The sequence below is a fragment of the Populus euphratica genome, unplaced genomic scaffold (assembly GCF_000495115.2).
Source record: "Populus euphratica unplaced genomic scaffold, PopEup_1.0 scaffold154.1, whole genome shotgun sequence".
Classification (NCBI taxonomy): Eukaryota; Viridiplantae; Streptophyta; class Magnoliopsida; order Malpighiales; family Salicaceae; genus Populus; species Populus euphratica.
The window spans coordinates 389800-399967 of record NW_011500042.1 but is presented as its reverse complement, the minus strand read 5'-3'; the positions used below and the strand labels follow the sequence as shown (position 1 = coordinate 399967).

At 34.5% G+C, this 10168-nt stretch overlaps 1 pseudogene; it reads right to left on the bottom strand.

Annotated features, from left to right (window-relative positions):
- Nucleotides 1–8957, bottom strand: part of LOC105107296 (U11/U12 small nuclear ribonucleoprotein 65 kDa protein-like) — a 17046-nt pseudogene extending 8089 nt beyond the window's left edge.
- Between the last annotated feature and the right edge of the window lie 1211 nt (nucleotides 8958–10168).

Sequence of the window (10168 nt, the reverse complement as noted above, 5' to 3'; positions counted from 1 at the left end):
CGAGTTTTTTGACCAAAAATAGCCTGAAACTCATTTTTCATCGCGGTCAACATGGTAAGACCCGTATTGACCCAGTGGACTCGGTTTTGACCCAAAATCATCCGAAACTCATTTTGTCATCGCGGTCGAATGGTCCGAAACTCATTTTGTCATCGCGGTCGACATGGTGGGACCCGTATTGACCCGGTGGACTCGATTTTGACAGAAAATAACGTTTTTGACCCGAAACGGCCCGAAACTTATTTTTCATCGCGGTTGACATGGTGGGACCCGTATTGACTCGGGCGACTCCATTTTGACCCGAAACTCATTTTTTATCCCAGTCAACATCGTTTAACCCATATTGACCTGGCGGACTCGATTTTGATCGAAAGATGCGGTTGACTCAAGAAAATATATTTTAACCTCTTTTTTTTATTTATATTTTTTTATGAATAATAAAATAAAACAACATTCGAGAAAATCTTAATGAATCCAAAATTGGGTTACAACAATAGTCAAAGTCATATGCTTGTTTATTGCCAAGAGCAACCAATCAAGCTTTATATCTATCTAAATATCCATCAAACTTGAGTTTCATAGTATAGACCCACTTACTACCAATGGGCTTAACACGTGGAGGACAAGAAATAATGTCCCTAGTATGATTTGCCTCAAGTGCCTGAAGTTCTACCTCCATTACTTATTTCCAGCACTCATGTTCTCTAGCTTGTTTATAACAAGTGGGAATGGAAATAGAAGACAAAGTAGTAGACATAGCCATAGGAGTTGAAAAATCATGCCTTTCAGGAGGTTTGTGAGGTCTGAAGCTTCTACGAAGAGAAGGTGGATCATAGAAAGTGGGAAGAACAAGATCAGATGCCGCAAAAAGATGTGAAGGAACCTCAATGAGACCTGTAAAAGGATCAGAAGCAGGAGTGCGTCTATGATAAACATAACCAGGTTGAAACATTTGTATTGGTGTTGGCAACTCAGGAAAATATGGTAAACAGATAGAGAAGGAAGTGTTGAAGGTTGTTGTGTGCGAAAGAAGGGCTGATTTTCAAAAAATATGACATTCCTAGAGACACGAGTTCGACGTGCACGTGGATCATAACAAAGAAATCCTTTTTAGGTTCCAGCATTGTTAATATATTCTCCTTTTCTTATTTAATGTCTTTCATAGTTGTGAGTATATTCTTCTTTCCTTATTTAATTTCTTTCATAGCTGTATATCCATTTATTATTGTCTAGGCTTAGAATTAAGGGATTTGATCATTTTTTGGATGTATATATACATTGTAACTCTCTTAATAAAGGAACAGAAAACAATTCAGAATTTCTCTTTTATTATCTTGTCATGGTATCAGAGCTAAAACTCTGAAATCAATTCATCTTGTGTCTAGTTCCTTGTCTACTTCTTCTACTATGTTTTTTTTGGACTTGATCTCGTGATTCTTGTTTTTAGTTAAATCATGTCTCTGGAGCAATCTGAATATTTTCTTGTTCGATTTACTGGAAAGAACTATTCTGTCTGGGCTTTCTAGTTTCAGATTTTTGTCAAGGGAAATGAATTAGGACAGTTCCTGCATTTTACAGTTAGAAAGAGAAAAAAATATATGTTAAATGAAAGGTGAAGGATGCTCAGATTATGTCTTGGATCATTGAAAGTATGGAACACTTCATGCTTCTCAATCTCAAGCATTACAAATCCTCTAGAAAAATGTGGGATTACCTGAAGAAAATTTACAACCAAAGCAATACAACACGAAGGTTCCAATTGGAACTCGAGTTGGGTCAACTCAATCAAAGCAATATGTCAATACAAGAGTTTTATTCTTTCTTTGTAAATCTTTGGGCTGAGTACACAAATATTATGTATGCAAGTGTACCTCCTGAAGGACTTATTGCTATCCAAAATGTGCATGAGACCAGCAATCGTAATTAGGTTTTAATGAAGTTAAGGGGAGGATTTGAAGCAATCAGGTCTAACATGATGAATAGAGAACCAGTTCCTTTCTTGGATATTTGTGTAAGAGAGCTTCTCAAGGAAGAACAACAGATCATTACACAGGCTGTCTTGAAGCAGAAAGCTCAAAATTCTACTACAATTCCTATTGTCTACGCTACTCAAGGGATGAGGTAAAAATACGTCTAATGTCCAGTGCTATAGCTGCAAAGGATTTGGATACATTGCCACTACTTACTAAAAAATTCTGCAACTATTGTAAAAAAACAAGGTATATCATCAAAGATTGCTCTATCCGGCCTCCAAAGAAATCTGAAACTGCCTGTAATGTCTTGGTTGGTTCCTTAAATGCTCCTAGTCCTGGTCAGTCTTTTATTACCCCTGAAATTGTCCAACAAATGATAGTTTCTACCCTTTTTGTTTTGGGCCTTTCAGGTAACTGAAATTCTATTCTTAAACCTCAGTATTTTGATTTTGCTGCTTCCAATCACATGACCAATACTGGCTTACTATTAAATAATGTTCAAACATATAAAGGAAATCTTCATATTCATGCTGCTGATGGTAATCCATTGTCTATCACAGCTGTTGGTGATATTTCAGCCCTTTTGAATATTGTCTTTGTGTCTCCTAAACTGTCCAATAATCTTATATATGTTGGTCAAGTAGTTGACAACAATTGTGATGTTCGTTTTTCAAAATTTGGTTGTTTTATTCAGGATCAAGTGTCCGAGAAGATGATCGTGAAGGGACCTAAAGCGAGACGCCTATTTCCCTTGCTTTTATCTCCCTTTCCTATGTCAAATTATGTTGCATGTAATGGTGTTCAATGTGATAATTAGGGTATCCTAAACGTGTATGCCACACCTAATTATCACATTGAACAGCGTTACATGCAACATAATTTGACACAGGAGAGGGAGATAAAAGCAAGGGAAATAGACGTCTCACTTTAGGTCTTTTTGCAATCATCTTCTCGGACATTTGTTCCTGCACAAGACAACCAGATTTTAAAAAGTAAACATCACAATTGTTGTCAACTAATTGGCCAACACATATAAAATTATTGGACAGCTTAAAAGACATAAATACAGTATTCAAAAGGGCTAAAATATCACCAAAAGTTGTGATAAACAATGGATTATCATCGGCAGCACGAATATGAAAATTTCTTTTATATGTTTGAACATTATTTAATAGTAAGGCGGTGTTGGTCATGTGATTGGAAGCAACAGAATCAAAATATCAAGGCTTAGGAATAGAATTTCGGTTACCTGAAAGGCCTAAAGCAAAAAAGGCAGAAACTATCATTTGTTAGACCATTTCAGGGGTAATAGAAGACTAGCCAGGACTAGGAGCATTTAAGGAATCAATCGAGACATTATAGGCAGTTTCAGATTTCTTTGGAGACCGAATGGAGCAATCTTTGATGATATGCCTTATTTTCTTACAATAGTTGCAAAAAATTTTAGTACAAGTAGTAGCAATGTGTCCAAATCCTTTGCAGCTATAGCACTAGACATTAGACATATTTCTATCTCATCCCTTGAGCAGCGTAGACAACAGGAATTGGAGTAGAATTTTGAGCTTTCTGCTCCAAAACAGCTTGTGTAATGATCTGTTCTTCTTCCTTGAGAAGCTCTCCTACACATATCCAAGAAAGGAATTGGTTCTCTATTCATCAGGTTGGACCTGATTGCTTCAAGTTCATCCTTTAATTTCATTAAAAACTAATCATGCTTGCTGGTCTCATGCACACTTTGTATAGCAATAAGTCCTTCAGGAGGTACACTTGCATACACAATATCTGTGTACTCGGCCCAAAGATTTACAAAGGAAGAATAAAACTCTTGTATTGACATACTGCCTTCACTGAGTTGACCCAACTCGAGTTCCAATCGGAACCTTCGTGCTATATTGCTTTGGCTGTAAACTTTCTTCAAGTAATCCCACATTTCTCTAGAGGATTTGTAAGTCTTGAGATTGAGAAGCATGAAGTGTTCCATACTTCCAAGGATCCAAGACATAATTTGAGCATCCTTCACCTCTCATTTAACATATTTCTCTCTTCTTCTCATTGTCAGGTGTAGGAAGTGTCCCAGTAATATGACCTCATAATTCATTTCCCTTGACAAAAATCTAAAACTGGAAAGCCCAGGCAGAATAGTTCTTTCCAGTAAATCGAACAAGAAAATGTTCAGATCGTTCCAGAGACATGATTTAACTAGAACCAAGAACCAAGAGATCAAGTCCAAGAAAAAAACAGAATAGAAGAACTAGACAAGGAACCAGACACAAGATGAATTGATTTCAGAGTTTTAGCTCTAATACCATGACAAGATAATACAAGAGAAATTCTAAATTGTTTTCTGTCTCTTTATTAAGAGAGTTACAATGTGTTAATACATCCAAAGAATAATCAAATCCCCTAATTCTAGGACTAGATGATAATCAATGGATATACAACTATGAAAAAAATTAAATAAGAAAAGGAGAATATACTGACAGCTGTGAAAGAAATTAAATAAGGAAAAGAGAATACACTGATAACTATGAAAGATATTAAATAAGAAAAGAAGAATATATTAACACCTGGACCCATTGCAAAGCTAGCAGTTTCGAGGGAAAGGAATTCCTTGCACTTCCATGAAATTATCCTCCTTTCTCATCTTCCATTCACCAGTCCTCTCATTCAACATTAATGATAGAGCATATACACAAATCTATGAGTATATCATACAGAAACATAATAAAAGGTGGATCGCAATCTCTCTAATGCCCACATGGCATTTGTATAACATGAACTAAGACCTGGTGCTCCTCGGAACATTAAACTTAAACAAACATGTTGAGCGTTATGCAGACGTCAAGAGTCTACAAAATGACCATACCTGCATCAACTTGACATTGAGGCTACTTTTTGCTGCATCAATGCTTCCAAACAATGATCCTACAACAAGCAAATTGTGAACAAGATATAGTAAGCAGGTATTATCTTTGCAGTAACAAGAGGCAAATTGTATGAATAACAAAATCCACAAAAAGAATAAGCTTCAAAAATATCAGCACCAAATTTTCATGCCTAAAATACAACCATTTCCTAAAATATTAATGTTTGGCACTAAACACATCAAATTATACCCTGCGATTTGATACAAAAGCGCTGAAAATTGGCATCCAGCAAGTGTCAAAGTCTGCCAGCTTACCAAATATGTAGAAGAAATCATCAAAAACCACTTTTTTGTCCAGGTTCTTTATGTACAGCACAGGTGCAGGTTTCCCAACTGTGTAGTTCTGCAAAATTTAAGAAAGCTTATGCAACTGGGTATATATTCTTTGCAATTCATAAAAGCTACCTTCAGTCAAAAAAGCAAAAAAAAAAAAAAAAAGAGTTCAAACTGAACATAGATTAGACTCAACAAATTAGGAAAATTATGTATCTTCCATGCAGAAATCACTTAAAATTTTCCAGACCAGGTACCTTAAACTTTGGAAGGGATAAAATTTCCTCTGGAGCTAGTCTTTTACTCTCTATTTCTTCTGCAGTTGCATAGGGTCTCTGATCCAAACCCTCTTTGTCTGGGTCCTCAGATTCTGTCGCGATGTTATCATCTTTATGTTAATTTTGAGTTACTTTTGGTGCAATCTTAATCTGCAATAAAACAATAGAAGAACATGAACATTTGTAAAAGTGATCAGAAAAACCAAAAAAGAATTATATTAGACAGAAAATGACCTGCAGCACAGGATTCTTTTTCTTTATAACTGGAATTTCTTTTGGGACCAAGGAGGCAGATTTCAGGCCAACAGCCTCATGGACTATGTCTTTATCAGCTGCAGGTCCTACAATTGCTTCCCGCTTGACATGCTTTCTTCTGGGTTTAACAGCTCCTGAGGCTTCATACAAGGCTTTATCATCAAACTCCTACAAACATTTAGCCCCCAAAACATTACTATTGAAATTGTTCATGGTAATTAGAAAAACCGTAGAAAAACAAATCTGAACTGCTCTATCTAGAACGCACAAAAAGAATTTGAAGCCATCATTCCTTGATAAAAGAAGTAAGAAAAGAGGACATCATGTACCTTCCAATTATTAAATTACAGATAATGTGGAGCAAGCATAGTTTGGGTTCAAATTTCAGATCAGATGCCCACTTGACTTTGTACAGAGTGATGTTAGTGAACACACACACACACATGATGTACAACGTAGCAGCAATGTACCTCATCTGAAGACTCCATTTCTGACTCGCTACTGAATTGCTCTGCCAATGGAGACTTTTCAGATATACGAGGAGGTGGTGGTGGTGGATGCACAAGTGCTGCAGGGGGAAGAGGTGGAGTGGGCAGGGCCATTCTAAATGGAGCTGGAATATTCATTTTGTTCATCAAATGCAAGACCTGTGGAAGAGAACTTAGTCAATGACATGGCAACATGCTTGCAGCTGACTAGAATTTTTAAAAAAAACAAAAACCACGATAAATTGTAACTATCAGAGCCAAGGAAGGTGATTTTGTAAACTTGTCCTAAACTTTGCAGATTATGGGAACAACCTGTGTATAGAAGCGAGGAACAGCAATAAGAGCATTTACAATGTTGGTCAGAATGTTTCCATCTGGTGGAGGGTAAGCATACCTGTAAGAACAAAACATGACCCAATCAAGTTAATTCTAACAGCATATCATGATACCATGGAATAATGAGGATGTTTTTATGCCCTGCTATTAACTGCATGTTGCTATAACCGGTTTCCAAAAGGTAGTGTCTAACTTCACAAGAGACCAATCAGTTATATGAATGACCAGTTCCTATGTAGATTCCCTTTAATAATTATATCTTAAGATAAAACTCATACTGATGCCATTAAGAGGAGACTTCTAACAACTTATAAATCAGTCCGCTTAAATCTTCCCCTAATCTCCACCTCTTACCCTCTCCATATGCTCAAGCAGCCAACTGATCTGCAGCGTAGATCTAAAATTCCACATTAAGCATGTGGACAATGGACTACTGTTGTCAAAAGCGAAAAGCACCCTAAGGCATCAAGGCTATCAAATGTCCAAAGCTCCAGGCGCTTGCCTGAATAAAACAGGGCGCTATGCTATAAATTCAAATAAAATATATGTATAGTATTATAATATATAAATCACTAATATATATGTTAAAAATTAAGATTAGAAAATCAAAGTGAAACTCAAAATTTTTTAACATTCATAAAAAGTAATACTATTCACCCTTAAAAACAAAATTAGACAATTTAAAAGTCTTAGTAGATTAAAATAGTTAAACTTAAATATCATCATCATTAATCTTCCAACACATCATCATCCATGCTTTCATTTCCTTCACTCAAGTCCCCTGTATCCTCGATTTCAAGATTGTCATCTGAATCATATCTTAAACCATAATGCACTTCTTTAGAATTAGAACTCAATCCCACTTCATGTCTAGATCTAGAACTTGATGCTCCTCCTACACTTCTCAACTTTGTTTGCTGCCTAGTGATTGTTCATGGTTCGTTAGCTGTGGCTGCCCTCGCCACATCACCCCAAGTTCGAGTGTCATCATCAGACACCAATTCATCCATTTTGATGATCTTTTTTCCTTTTTAAACCCTACTATTTACTTTAACAACTATACCCTTCAATTATTTTTTTGTGGTAAAATGGGAAAATAGGTCAAAACATATATCAATTTAAAAAATAAAAAAAAAAGAGGGAAGAACAAATATTTTGACCAGGCGCTCGCTTCAACGCCACTCCAGGCGAGTGCTTATGCAGCGCCTAGTTAAATTGCCTCGCCTGGAAAAATAAAAGGTGTTGGGGTCTCGCCTCTCCTTGCTTGGAGCGCCTGGGCGAGCGCCTCAGTGCCTCTTGACAACCCTGCACTAGACACCAAAAAATGAAGATGCATGTCTCAAGTAATCTCAAGTAACGTGACATAAATGTCTTCCAGCACAAAACACACCATGGCACTCACAGAGAGGACACTGCTTTCCAACATAGACACAAAAATCCTTATCAAATTAGATAAGTTTAGGAAGAACAGAAAGGGAAACATACTCCAAATGAGGGGGGGATGGATAGTCAACACCAAGCCTTGGAGCAATTGGTTCACTAGCAGGAAAGGACCTGAATTTTGAGCCATCGCCGACATCTCTAGTCACAGAAGCATCCTCAATCAAAGATGTTGGTGGTACAGATTCTTTTCCTTGTTGAGCCTCACTTAGCTTACTAGCTCTCTCCACCGTTAAGACCTTGCCAAGAAACCTCAGCCTGACCAAAAAAAAAGAAAAACAGGAAAGAAAAAGGAAAAAGAACAGGCAACAATTCATTGGCTTATTTCATCATATTGGACTAGCATCAACTAGGTGATAGTGATAGACAAAATTACCCATTTAACTGAGTATGCGCTTGATAAGCCAAGCTTTCACTTTTGAAATCAACAAATGCACAATTTTTCAATCTGCATAGCCAACATTATCAAAGAAATATCACCTCAACAGGACAGTCAATAGTAACACAATAAAAGCGGAAATAAACTCTATCCAACAAAGAAAGATTAAAAAAAAAGAAATAAAACTTATAAAGTTCAAGAATTTATCAAAAAACAACAACAAAACTAGCAAATAAAAGCATCAAAATTGACAAAACATACAATATGCAGTTCAGGCACAAGTAAAATAAAAAAGATTACAAATTTACATTGAAATAACCTTCCAGAAGTGCAAGGACGAACAGAGACAGCACCATAATGAGAGAAAAGCCTTGAAAGAGTTTCAGAAGGAATAGCTTCAGGGAGGTGTTTGATCAAAAGGGTAGCATTCACTTGTGGTTCTACTGATTCTGCTTTCAAATCTTTGCCTTGAAACCCAAAATTCTGCAGCTGGGCATTCATTAAATTCTGTGAAGAACGAAAAACAGCCAATATTTAGGCAAGATTTTTCATACCCTGCAGTGAAGGGAGGGAGAAACTGTCGAGAACACAGGATTAAATATCTGATTGGGCTGGGCTTTCTTTATGGATGCAAAATAATCGGTTTGGGTGGTAGTTTGAATTTTAGTACTGATTGGTATTGCGTTTTTGGTTTGGTAAATTTTAAAAAATTAATTTTTTTAAAATTAATTTTTAAAAAAATTATTTTAATTTGATATTAAAAATAATTTTTAAAAAATAAAAAAATATTATTTTAATATATTTTTAATCAAAAAATCATTTTAAAAAACAATTATTAATATACTTTTAAAAATCTTTTTATTTTAGTTATAAAACTCAATCTTATAAATTTATCTAGAATCTATTTTTTATCTAAATTAATTTCACTTAAATAAATAAATTAAAATTTATTATGTTTTTTTTAAATAATATAACACTTGTTTAACTTATTATTAGAGCCCTGTGCCAGATGAAGTTTAATAATATTACAAATTAACCTTGTTCTTATGCAACTAAATTATTGGAGTAGGTCAAAAAAATTCAATAAAAAAAACTCAATATTTTTTTTAATGAAAAAAATAAATTATTGTTAAACATGCTAGTCAAAAATTAATTTATATAACTTAATTAAATTAGACTAAATTTTATTCAAATGTATGATAACTACCAATTAAAACTTTTTAAATGAGAAATTTAAAGAAAAAAACCATTAAAACATAGTTTTGTAAATTTTTAGAAATAGAAATGAGGATTTATACAGAACCTCCCGTAGTTTGTTAATTTTTTTATTTTGCCTGGTATCTTTCAAAAATTATACTTTATATCTTTAAGTATATAAGTTTATAACATTTTACATCCTCATCCTGATATATTAAAAAAAATCAATAAAAATATTAAATTATTTTCAGGATTTCCATTATCTTTTATTTAATTACTAAAAAGTCATTTTAATATTAATATTATAACTTTTTCATTGAAATAAAAAATCCGAGTCATTTAACTTCTTTTTCTTCTTCTTCGAGCCCACGAGGAATAATTAAAACTATTATTATTTCTTTTTTTTTTTATTTCTTTTACTTTTCAATCTCTAACAAGCCTAAAAAAAAAGAAAGCATATAGAGCTTGATTACAAAGTCAGTATTACAAAGTCATTATTTTTAGCCAAACCCTACTATAGCTGCAAGCTGACCGTAGAAATCCATACGAAAAAAGAAAAAAAAAATAATTAACAGAAATGAAGAAACCTTTCTCTTGATTCCCTTTTTTTTTATTTTAAAATT